Source organism: Falco peregrinus, chromosome Z (assembly GCF_023634155.1).
Source record: "Falco peregrinus isolate bFalPer1 chromosome Z, bFalPer1.pri, whole genome shotgun sequence".
NCBI classification, from domain to species: Eukaryota; Metazoa; Chordata; class Aves; order Falconiformes; family Falconidae; genus Falco; species Falco peregrinus.
In genome coordinates, this window is record NC_073739.1 from 61,863,600 (window position 1) to 61,877,173 (window position 13,574).

The 13,574-nt window shown below is 39.9% G+C and overlaps 1 protein-coding gene across 6 annotated transcripts in view; it reads right to left on the bottom strand.

The window, feature by feature from the left end:
- ERBIN (erbb2 interacting protein) overlaps nucleotides 1-13,574 on the bottom strand; it is a 122,746-nt gene that overhangs the window by 76,545 nt on the left and 32,627 nt on the right. For all 6 annotated transcript variants that reach the window (XM_055790671.1, XM_055790670.1, XM_055790667.1 and 3 more), the window contains one exon: nucleotides 145-201. The gene's annotated coding sequence lies outside the window, so the exon portion shown is untranslated. The remainder of the gene's footprint in view (nucleotides 1-144; nucleotides 202-13,574) is intronic.

Sequence of the window (13,574 nt, forward strand, 5' to 3'; positions counted from 1 at the left end):
AACTGCCTTCAGAATAACATGAAGATGATGCAGAATAAAATTTTAGTGCTTTGGAGGTGATTATTACAACATATGAACAAAGAAGATAATTTCTATTTTAATATATTGTGCATCTGATCCAGAGGAAAGAAATAACGTACTTACCACTGTGTTACTTTTTTCTCCCTGCTGCTTCTTCCCTGAGCTTTCAAAGCCAACATTCTGTTTAAGACAAAGGTACAAAAGTTTTAGTCAACACTGTCCCTACTAGGTAATAACAAATCGATATTTCATTGTACTGGATATTTATTTTGCTTTCAGAGTTTTGGGTTTGTTTTTTAAACAGAGAACACAAATGTGTTTCTACATGTGTATGAAGATATCAGAGAACTTGCAAGACTTAAGACAGTAGAACTTGGATATATACTTTTGGGGGAGATTGTTCTGTGCACATAACATAGTACAAAACATTGCTTTCATCCTGATTTAAATTTTATAGCATTCTGTCTACAAAGTTATTTCACCTCTACTCCATTTTTAATTGCTGTATTAAATCTCTTGTATTGGACATCTCTTACATGCAATTCTGAAGAAAAGAAAAAATGCATCTGAAAAACAGAACACGGAAAGAGCATGCTTCTGTTTTATTAACTTTAGGACTTTTTTAGAAAGTTGCAACACATTTAATACAGCATTATGAGATCACTGACGCCATCTTCACTAAAGTAGAAAAATTTGAAACAAACAAAAACATCCAGCGCATTCAATTGAACACATTCAGAGTTACCGGCTGGATCTATAGAAAGGATAAATCTTGTCTCCAACAAAGACAGAAACAGAACATATCTTCAGAGGGATTAAACATTACTATGGTCAGACAGATCATCTAACTGAGTATGAAGTCATGTAGAACAGCTGAGTCTGTGAAAATTGTTCCAGGAGGAACGAAAACCCCTTGGTCTGGGGCAAGAAACAAGCAGCAGTACAATTACAGAACAATGACCTCCTTCGGCAGTCAGGATTGCCACACCAGGACTGGGCTACAACCACCTTTCACATGCTACATGTTATGTTTCCTCATTCAGGAGTCACTGGTGCTAGCTTCTGCATTTGTACCAAACAGACTCCAATGCACTAACCTGCATAAATCTGTTCATTTATTCTCAACAGAAGGACAACATGGGCATGTGAACAGCACGGGGAAGTAATATAGCTAAAGGTAACATTAAAGCCCCAGGTCTTTCAAGTTTCCTACTGAAAAAGAGACTCTTCTCAGTTTAGTCAGCCTCAGAAATAAAAATCAGCAGTGCTCAAGATAACTGAAAAGACAAAAATCAAGACAGCAAGGATCAAACCAGATTCTGAAACCTGGGGTCTTAAGATACAGTCTGTCAAACTGCCATGGCTGCATGCTTCTTTCCTTTCCCATAGCACTTCTAAACTATTTAGTTTTTACAAAAGCTATTCAGAGGCACTGTACACAAGCTCCCAAACAGAAGAAATGCAGGTTTGCAATAGCTCTGCTAGGATAAACAGAATTAATCCAGAGAACACGATAGCACAAGGCTAGATCTGACGACAGGGCAGTCAGATGACTGTGCCTCTGAAAGAAAAAGGCGTAAGGTCCAGACTTAGGAGGCAGAGTATTCAGACTAGAAAAATGATCAAAGACACAGCTAGCCCCACAATCATCACAAAAACAATGAACAAAAAGGGATTACTCTTGCATCATTTCCTGACACCTGTTAGGCTGCCTCTGTTGAAATGCCCAAAAGAATAAAATCCAGTGGTAGGGAGCCACTACAAAATAATGAACTGTTTGCAGACTTCCAAACGAAGCACAAGGAACTTATGTGATCCAAATCATCCAAAGGAGGTAATACAGCAGGTGGGATGTGTGCGCATGGGGGCAGGAATACACACCACCACCTGGATACTGCAGGTCACTCTGCTTCGGAGATTAAACAGCTATACATTGAACAACAGACAGCAGTTACAGAATCAGACAACAACAATGGACTCACTGCAACCAATATTACCTTAACGTCACCCAAAACTGTGACACTAACCTTAACCTGTATTAGAAGAGAACAGTCAAGAGTATGCTCCAACTACAACTGTAAGCACTGATGAGTCTCCAATAGTGTGAACCCCCCAGGCTGCCACACATCCATCATACTGCCAGGTCCAGTTTGCATGAAAGCACAACAAACTCTCAAAGAAAACAGACGTGGGTATTTGGAGGAGCTCAAGGTAACCAGGCACCAGGACCTCGACTAGCTTGGATCACCACTTCCCTACTTGTTTTGCAGAAATGGTAACAGGTGCTTTAGATGACTAGTGATAAATTACCCTCAGGGTAAAAATACCTAATGAAATCTCATTTACCCCACGCTAGCACAGGCTATCAAACATGTCAGACAGTCTCCATATCTGTCAGGTTCCTCCAACCAAAAAGGCACAGCAGAAGACTCCTAGCACTCAGCTTGAAGTATGGGGAGTACTTGGGGCAAACTATTATGTGTGCTCATCCTGTTCTTACTCTTCCTTGGGTATAACCAACTGCTGCTAGAAAATGCTTGCCAGATGGACTGCCAGTCTGCTCCAGTACTGCTGTTCTGATCACTTCGCTGTGCCCTGGAGGCTGCTCACATCTCCCAGTACTTCAGTTCCAGCTTACTGGTTTTAGCCTACAGCAGGTGGAAGCAAGGACAGGTAGCCTCAGAAGAATACAGAGAAATAGTCCAAGCAGCCAAGGATCAGGTTAGGAAAACTAAAGCCCTGACAGAATTAAGTCTGGCCAGGGACCTCAAGGGCAACAAGAAATGCTTCTACAGGTACGCTGGTGATAAAAGGAGGACTGAGGAAAATGTGGGCCCTCTCTGGAAGGAAATGGGAGATCTGGTTACCTGCAATAGGAAGCAGGCTGAGGTTCTCAATGATTTTTTTGCCCCAGCCTTCATTGGCAAGTGCTCCAGCCACACCACGCAAGTTGCAGAAGGCTAAGGCAGGGACTGGGAGAATGAAGAACCACACACTGCAGGAAATGATCAAGTCTGAGACCATCTAAGGAAGCTGAAGGTGCACAAGTCCATGGGGCCTGATGAGATATATCTGCAGGTCCTAAGGGAACTGGCAGATTAAGTGGCTAAGCCACTCCCCATCACAATTGAAAAGCCATGGCAGTGCGGTGAAGTTCTTAGTGACTGGAAAAGGGGAAACAAAACCCTCATTTATAAAAGAATGGAAAAAAGGAAAATCCAGGGAACTGGCAAGATCAGGAGCAGATCCTCCTGGAAACTGTGCTAAGGCACATGGAAAATAACAAGGTGACTGGGTACAGCCAACATGGCTTGACTAAGGGCAGGTTGTGCCTGACAAATCTGGAATCTGGTTGCCTTCTATGATGGGGCTACAGTGTTGGTGGATGAGGAAGGAACAAATTATGTCATCTGCCTAGACTTGTGCAAAGCTTTTGACGCTGTCCCACGTGACATCCTTGTCTCTAAACTGGAAAGACATGGATTTGATGGATGGACCACTTGGTGGAAAAGAAATTGGCTGTACGGTCACACTCAAAGAGTTGTGGTCAATGGCTCAATGTCAAGTGTTGGCTGGTGACAAGTGGCATCCCTCAGGGGTCCATACTGGCACTGACACTGTTCAACATATTTGTGACACAGAGTGGGACTGGGTGCACCCTCAGCAAGTTTGCTAATGACATCAAGCTGTGTGGTGCAGCCAACATGCTGGATGGAAAGGATGCCATCCAAATGGACCTTGACAGGCTTGAGAGGTGGCCCCAAGCAAATCTCATAAAGTTCAACAAGGCCAGCTACAAGGTCTGGTACATGTGTTGGGGCAATCCCAAGCACAAATACAGGCTGGGCAAAGAACAGGTTGAGAGCAGCCCTGAGGAGAAAGACTTGGGGGTGCTGGTGGATGAAAAGCTCAACATGGCCCAACAATGCGCATCATCGAAAGAAGCATGGCCAGCAGGTTAAGGGAGGTGACCGTGCCACTTTACTCTTGTGAGACCCCACCTGGAACACTGCGTTCAGCTCTGGGGTCCCCAACATAAGAAAGGCACAGATCTGTTGGAGCAAGTCCAGAGGAGGACCACAAAGATGATCAGAGGGCTGGAGCCCTCCTCCTATGACCACAGGCTGAGCGAGTTGGAGTTGCTCAGCCTGGAGAAGAGAAGGCTCCGAGAAGAACTTATAGCAGCCCTCCAGCACCTAAAGGGGGCCTACAAGAAAGCCAGAGAGCGATTTTTTATAAGAGCATGTGCTGATGGGACAAGGGGTAATGGTTCTAAACTGAAAGAGAGTAAATTTAGATTAGATGTTAGGAAGACATTCGTTACTGTGAGGATGGCGAGACACTGGAACAGGTTGCCCAGAGAAGCTGTGGATGCCCCATCCCTGGCAGTGTTCAAGGCCAGGCTGGATGGGGCTTGGAGCAACCTGGTCTCATGGAAGGTGTCCCGGCCCATGGCAGGGGGTTGGAACTAGATGATCTTTAAGGTCCCTTCCAACCCAAACCATTCTACGACAACCATATGATTTTCAATGAGTGAGGCCTACAATTGACTCAAACACCTTTCTTACTAGAATTTTCACACAAATACATTTCACCTCAAGTCCTTGTCATTTTTTCAATGCTTATTGGAGGACTTCGAACAGATATTGATGCACCCAGAACACTAGTAGCAAAGTTTCACACAACAGATCAGGAAATATGATTATATTCATCTTACTGAAGTGACAATGAAGAACCTCCAAGCATTTCTTACTTTCCCTGGTCTGTTGGTTTTTTTTTTTTGTTGTTTTTTTTTTTTAAAAAAAAATCAAAAAAGGAAAGAAAAAGGAGGGTGGGGGAATCACAATACTTATACTTTTTATGTTGGAAATCAGTATCCTAAAAATTGCTTGCTTCAGAGACATTTCAGGCAGCCCTCTGCCTATAACAACCTCCATACAGTGAATTCTTTATGTCATTCCAGGAAAGCGTTGCAGAAGCTGTGTTACTTATGCTTGCCCTTAAACATCCACTCACATTCAGTGAGAAACTATGTTTTCCTAAAAAGACTTCAGAATTATCGAGATTGCCCATAGCAGAGACACACATTAAGCAAAAAGAGATCCCATGCTGCAGCACTAAAACCCATCTTGTAAAAGCAAGAATGATTTTAGGGCAATGAGATTAGCTATATTTTTTTCTTTTTGAAACAGAGACCAGGAAGATGAGGGGTTCTGAAACAAACCAAGGAAGTGCAACTGTAATGCACAATCAGTATCACTGTCCTCAATGAAGCAGGTTTTGCCTGCACAATGATACTTAATAAAAATATTCTGTTTATGGGTGTCAGGGAGGTGTATACAGACACACATAATCATTTCACACACAACAATAATAAAGAAGTTCACTGACAGTGATTATTTGCACGATTCTTACTCAATCACAGCCTGCCACATAGGTGAGAAATGCTTGCCTTACAGTAAGCTAGATTTGAAAAAAAAGAGTAACATATGATTTTGATTAAGCAAATGAAAGATAAACACAGCTGGAAAAATATTTGTCTTTAGATAGCCTACCTTTTGAAATCAAACAGACATTCTGCACAAAGTAGGAAGGTCTGCAGACCACAGAAAGTTTAGTCAAGCTTGGATTCCCACACTGGGGAACCGGGAGGGGTGGGAGGGGAGGACTAGGGAGATACAGAGGATTCAGAGACCATTCTCAAGCAAGAATGCATTTTGTTTTCCCTGGAAGCAGATCCTGTCACCCTGTCTCAGTTTAGTCACTCATTAGTTCGGTGTCTGAATGAAAAAACGAAGTCAGACATTTAGAGTGAAGAAAAGAAACAATCTCTGCTGCGTGGATTGTCTCATTGACAAAAACCTGGCAAGTTTCAGGAGCAGCACTATCTTTACACTGATCTTGGGTGGACAAGTCTAAAATGTCAATTATGATACATGACCTTAAGTGGCATGAGACTGACCTACTTGAGGATTTGTACCTCCTAGTGCCAATGCTGTTACAGCTGCTGACAACCAGAACCCTTCAACACAGGAAGAGGACAGCTGATGGAGCATTCCCAGTGAGCACATGGAAGATTCACATTCACTTCCAGCATGCCCCAGAATAGCCTGTATTTGGCAACGCTGTTGATATACTGCAGGGGACACACAGTCGCGAAGTGTTCTGCCAAGGGATATGGGTATGCCTATCAGCAACACTGGAATGGAAAAGGCACTGTTATAAGTCTCTGACTGGCTAACTTAGTATCAAAATATAATTCGTATAGCAAGAGTTGCATTGTTTTGCCAGAGGATCTACTGTTCTATTGGAGATATCTCTAATTATCTTAAAATTGAATGAAATGTCCAGTGAAGTGAAATCTTGTTCATTATTTTCAATACCGTAACAGCACTTTTGGACAAGAGAGTTAAGGAAATACATTAATACCTGCACATATGCAGATAAATCAGAGCTGCTGAATTTTGTTGTCGACTGCTTTCCCTCAGGGAAGCTGGTCAAAGAAGGATCTCCAAGACATAAATGAAGATTTCAAATTTTACCTCTATTTTTTAAAAGAAACTATTTCCATATTATTTCTCTCACCCGTGTGGATATAGCTGCAAAAACTATCACTGCGTAAGTGTTCTGAGTGCAAAGTGCAGTTTTGCAACAAAATAAACATACCTAAATTTAGAAAACCTGCCTGGGCTACAACATCCTCCTTTACAGTAGTGCAAATAGTGCAGAAGTGACCAATAAGGCTGAGTTTGATTTCATCAGTGGAAAATGGCTATAATGCACAGGCATCAGATGGGAGGAGTTTCTCAACTCTTAAAACTGCAAGGAGTCATTTATGAATTGAGATGCCTTGTTTCTCAAAGCATCAGCCTCAGCACATATGCTCTGAAAAGTTCTTCTGTAATAAGAATGAACTATAGGGTTGCTATTAAGCATAAACAATTATATCTACAACACCATCAGAAGACCCAGCTGTTGCAGATAAGTAATCATGCCACTACTTTTAATTATCTTTAAACCCAATATTCCCCCTAAAAGCAGCAAGATACATTATTTTCCACTGTCTGCCCCAAGTGATTAGGACTGCAGAATGATGGTGGTTGGAATGACTCTCCAGGTCATATGGTCCAACCCACCAACACCACTACCAAATTAGGGCCAACTTCAACATTAGACCCAACAAAGTCAAAAGCTACTTTTCAGTTAAGGTCAATGTCAGTATGTGCAAAAGGAAGCATGTCAGTTGGCTTATTTGGAAACATTTCCAGGGGAGAAAGTTGAAATTTAGTGCTCTTCATGAACGATGGAGATAATTTTGCTAGAGCAGAGGCACAGAAACAAGTTATCTAGTCTACATAATTGCTATTTGATGTATTCTTTTTCCAAGTCTTACTAAAGCAGCTGAACAATCCAACACTGATTCAATCATTCATGAATTCATGATATACAATGCTTCATCTCACAGTATTCCCAGTATCCTTTCCTACTGTGAAAATAAAAGTATCAGGAAAATCCCTTTATAGAACCAAGATGGCTTATAGCAATAGACAGAAATTAAACTAGAGAAATCACTATTTAATTGGAAATTATTTCTATTTTACAGGAGGTAACAAATACATTCACTAAAGTAGTTCCAGTGTCCACAGACTTGCAAATTATTAAGTTTTTAAAACCAATGTTGCTTTGCAGAACAGTAAATATGAGGATTAAATAGTTACTGTATACTGTTGCTAATAATTCTGCTTAAGACTTTACTTATGTTCACTGGCTCTGTTACTGTGATGCCATTGCGTAAGCTCAAATAACCAGAGACCAAGCCAGGAATGAAAACGTAGAAAAGCAAAACACAATAATGATTTTATACTCCAAACTTAACCAAACCTAGAAATTAAAAATTTTAGGAAGGTTTTAAAACCAAGTATTTGAAATACTAATATACCCGGCATCCTTGAACACATCCTTGAACAAGCACGTTTAGTGATCTGTTTCTTGTCTCTGAAGTACACATACAGCAGCATCTGAACTTTAAAACCATGCAGAACAGAAAACTACCTGAGGTCTTCAGTCGAGGAGACATGGCTCCCTGGACCACCAAACCAGGACACTTCGGCACAGCAATAGTCTGCATTCCATGCACTGTCACAATATCTTACCTAGTTACCTTTCTCTCAGAGATGTTTGTGCTGACTCACTGACCAGAACTGAGTAGCTGTGCCAAGCTACACACCAAGGTCTAGTTAACCATGGGGAAGCTTTGTTGTTAGTGGTAACACAAAGAATCCAACTTGACTCAATCTAGGAATTAAAAAGAAAAAGCAAATAACTCCCCTATTATTTGTAAGTTATGACAACTCTCATCCAAGCTTCAGCCATTTCCAAGATTCCCACTGCTGCTACAGAATTCACAACTTCAGAGGGGACTGACTGGAAATACCTGTGTCACATCAGGAGGCCAATTAGCACCATAAACAATGTGATGTGAGCACTCAGGATAACAAGACAGCAAACCCATTATCAAACTATTTAGATCTGGTGTGCTCACCCTTTGCTCCTATGCAATCCCGTTCCTTTTTACCCTTTTCCCCCCCATCCATTCTTAAAGAGTTTCCCATCAGCACATGGATCCTAGGTCAGAACTTTTTCAGGCCTATTATTGTTAGTCACAGCAAATGTGCTCAGACCTCAGCCTTCTTTCACAGAAGCACAAGACAGACTGGTGATGGGAAAGAGGAGGAATGTGAAAGGTTTGGGAAACAAATGACTAAGAGAATAAGAATACTTAAGAGATGGAATATACCAATTTAACCAGTAGTAAGGTTTGTAATTAAAATCATGAAACAGTCACACACACAAAAGCACACCAGAATATATAGCCCCATTTCTAGAAAGGACACATTTGACTAAATTAAATAGGTGGTTAACTTGTGTGATGCTATTGTCATGACCCTTATGTCCTTTTCCCTACTGCCATTTGTCACTTAAACCATTTTCCCTCCTCTACTTCATCACACCCACTTCTTTTTTTAGACATTGAAATACTTCAGGGAGGGACATACCCAATTTTATTTGCATGGTACTTAAAAAATACGGCATCATGTCTTACAGGGACCATAGGTGTGTATAAAATACTGGTGGCACCCAACACCCACACTTCTGTAAGCAAGGAGTGATCGGCTAAATGTCGCATTAAATAGACGTCGACTCACTAATACAGATAAACCCTTAACTACTTAGTATGAGGAAGACAGAAGTGATCTACATACTGAAGTAAGTATGACTACCAAGCATGAAAGAAAGAGAAAGCACAGGAAATAAGAACCTTTGGCAAAGATTTTGGGCACAATATTTAACTGTATACTGAATTTTCAAATAGCAATTTGTGAAACTTTATCGGACAAGTCCCAGGATGAGTCACCCATCTGAAAAACCCCAAGATTGTCACAGAGTGTGGACTCCCGTCCTAAAATACAAATGACCTGATACTCAAGTCCTCTTGGACAACATTAAGTATAGGTTTCCAACACCCCAGATGAACAGCCTATTACTTATATCCCATTAATAAGAACAATAAAGGTGGTATCTTCTCTCCATTTAAAACCTAGGCAGGCAGATACACTCCTGATATACCATGGCAGACATTTTGTCAGTTATGCCACAGCTTATGCACAAAACTGAATCCTAGAGCTGCATCACATTATTAAAATACAGAAAGCTGTGGATACATGCTGCAGCAGAAACCTAGGCACAGACAGAAATCAGAGTGCAAATTCTGGAGATTCTGTGAATGTTTGCGGCACTCTGAATGCATGGATTTGTCTTGTGTCTGTGGCTTTTTATTGCTACCGACTAGTTCAAGAGATTCTGCAACCACAGTCTGAGCTGCTAACCAGCTGAAGTTTTATATTTGAATTAATCAAATTATACATAAAATACTAAATTGTTAGAACCAGTAACCACCTAGTAGTTGTCTGAAATAGGCTAGAAAATTGGTATTAGGAACTGGATGAATCTTCTAGATTTCCCATATTTTAGAAACACAATTTTATAACACAATGGAGAGTTCAAATTAAAATTGTTTCAAAACCAGCAGAAACTAACAGCAAACAATTGCTGTAATTGTATACTTAATTATAGATCTCATTCTACCAGCCAAGTCATTGTTAAGGTATGTAAACTCCCGAGTTCCCTTTCCTTCCAGGGCAAGGGTAAGCAGTGCTAGTCAAGCAATGCTTAAATCTGTTTTTAGTTGTCATTTTCCCCCAACATGTGTACAGGCATAACTTTCTAATTAACAATTGCTATTATGAACTTTTTACTTCCTTCTGCATTTATTTTGTTCCTCACTGCTATACAGAGTTGAATTAGGAGACATCACTGACCAGTTTGAGAATTAGGAGACATCACTGACCAGTTTGATTACAGATACAATTAGCAATCTGAGAATTTGCTTGTGAAATTGCTAAACATTCACAGCTACGAATGAAATTAACCTCAGCTATGCTCTTAACATACCAAAAGATACACAATATTAGGGTGTTATTGATCGTTTGAATGCATTTAAAGAAAAAAAAAAAAAAGAACTCAGTACTTTTTATAGTTTCAACTGCCGATCATTGTGTACATCAACTATCATAACACTGTATCATTAACTCACCCCATACAAACATTATAAAGATCAATTCTTGAATGTCTTGAATGTTCTTTATAACCAATAACAAAGGAAGATATTAGGAGAAATAATCAGGAATTAGACAGTGTGGAGGAGGAACAAAGCAGAATTAGTTGCCAATTTTTAAAAATGCACTGATCTGAAACAGTGACATACTCAAGGCAAGTACTAAGTGTCTCAAGTGTCCGGTATTAAAACTTTTTAGTAAGCTATGAACAATTGAACAGGTGTCTTACTGGAAATTGAAGTTTCCTGTTTGAATCGATACTAAATTTGTAACTAACCACAACAGCTACTGATTGTGACTAAACACATACAACATCAAACCAAAATGTATTTTTACTCTGTTACACTTCACACAGGCATGCGCCATCTGCCACTGAAGTATGATCCGCTTCTCCATGACATTATCACATTACTCCTGAAAAGACTAATGTTGCTGCTTAATCTCATAGTTTAGGCCAATTTCTAAACACTAAGCCTTGGCTTTCTGTCAGATCTCCTCACCATGAGGATCAATGACGAAGGAGCAGATTGACACTTTTTACCATATAACTTAAAGCTACCAAAACCCCTGTTGCAAGCTAACTGACACCCATAAATACTATTCTAGGAGTGATTTGTTTCATGGATGGAATGAAGCTAGTAAAAATCCAGGGGGGGGATCTCACGTGTAACTGGATAACAATCCTAACACAAAAATAATCCAGGATCATAAACTACCTGAACTAGAAGGCAAACAGTTCATTAAGTTAATAAGATTTTGTCATTTGAAACCACAGAGCTGCAAGGTAATTAATCCCTAGCTCACAAGAAAATTTAAGGAAACATATGCCAAATTAAACTGATTGGAAAACATTCCTGGTTTTTTCTGTCTAAACAAAAACCCGCTGCAGAGGGAACTTGAAGCAACCAATGCAGAGGTAGCATCTGAATCTGAAAACACAAGAACACATTTGTTCAAAACCCTGGGTAGAAGACAGGCAGTGTCTGGAAAAGGACGGGATACAAGTTTGCTGTGTTCCCTCTGATAATGAGGTTATAGCAAGGGTTGTTTTGCCTCAGTTCTTAATGGCTTTTTATTAAACAATCTAAACTAACAGAGTGTAAGTGTAACATACACATACAACTGTGAGTAGTCTGCAAATCACCAGTAGGTTTCTCTTCAATCCTAATTTCTCATTCTTTGAAGGGCTGTCTTGGAGAAATATACTACCTGAAGGAACATGCCCTTCACATATTGATAGAAATGCTACCAAATTGCATGCCTCAAAATGCATTTTGAAGATTGTATGTATCCGTCTTCCAAAATCTTTTTTACTGAAGTTGCCCATTCCTGTTCACAGTATCTTCCAGTAACGTGAAATGCTTTATTAAATCTTATAGCCAAGAACTGAAGGTTTTTGGTTTTTAGATACAGCTCCATTCTCACATCTGAGTGAAGAAGGAAACAATTAGATGCGAGCCCTAAAAACAACCTGATATCTGTTTAATCTAATCTAAAATAAATTCTTCTAGACCTTCCAGATCTTCTGGAACAATGTAAGATCCTGACAAAACAATCAACTCTATATTTAAAGCTTTCATAGCAATAAAGCAAATCACCTGTTTACCTTACACAACTGAATTCTAAATTCTTAAGTGAGGAAAAATGGACATTTACTAAACTGCATTATATGACATCTTCGTAATAATCTATCTAACAGTAAGACATTGAAACTAAAAAAATAAAAATAAAAATCAACCTTTTCCAACATGTTGACTTTTAACATGTCATCTTTATTTACAGCTGAAAAAGCACTAAGATTTTTCTTACTATGGAAAAATCTCAGTAGCAAAGATCAGTAGTGAGATTAATGGACTAATTCCATTCTAGATACCAGCTTTCATTTTAATACCCTTAAGGGATCAGAACTGAGACAGTCTGATAATGTCACGGATAAAATCATTCAACACAGCTTTAATGCATGCGCTCTATGGCAACACACAGAGCCCAGTTTTCCCATACAACTACACAAATCTAGAATATAACACATTTGAAGTTAATAGTTGTCTGGTGTACACACCAATAAGAGATTGGGATGAGAATAAATTTTAACAGCATGATATATAAAAATAGAGAACATAATGAGAGCTAGCAGTTAGACAGTAGTAGCACTATTAGCACTTCAGTTAAAAAGAAACATTCTCACCAGCCTCAGACAGACCTGGCAGGCCAGTATCTAAACCCAAAAGACCATACACTGAGATAGAGGTTAACCAATTAATTTGATACCCACTAGTTTAAGACCAACTCTGAAACATAAATCCTGCTCGATTTAAGAATGCCTGGGTGATCGCTCCCTATAGGAACCTCATCTATATCTCCAAATTGATTATTGTTTGCTTTAAATGCACATGAAAGAAAACTAAAGCTGACATGCTTCAAAAGGAGGGAAATTTAAAAAAGAAGTCTTTACTCTCAATCAAAATTTCCTCTCTTAAAGAGGTATGGGAATAAAAAGGAAAATACAGACAGACATACAAAAAAGTGAAAAAAAAAATCTTGGTTGGGCGTTAACATCTCCTATCAGTTCAAGGTTTCTCAGAGACCTGGTACTGTTCTACAGGTGATCCCTCCAGTGCAAGCCCTCAATAATGGTGAGAGCCCCTGAAGAGTCATCCCTTTTGCTGCCTCATTCATTCCACTGTGATTTCTTGTGCTGTTGGTTAGCTCATTCCTCCCCGCTCTTGCGCTTCTTCCTCTTTTTCAGAATGTTCTTTCCTACCCTGAGTTGCTTCCCCCACCTGTCTAACACTACAATATCCCTAACACTCTTCCATCTCACAGGAAAGCTCCACATGATGAGCACCTCTGGGCACGGACTACTTAAATTCAGTACAT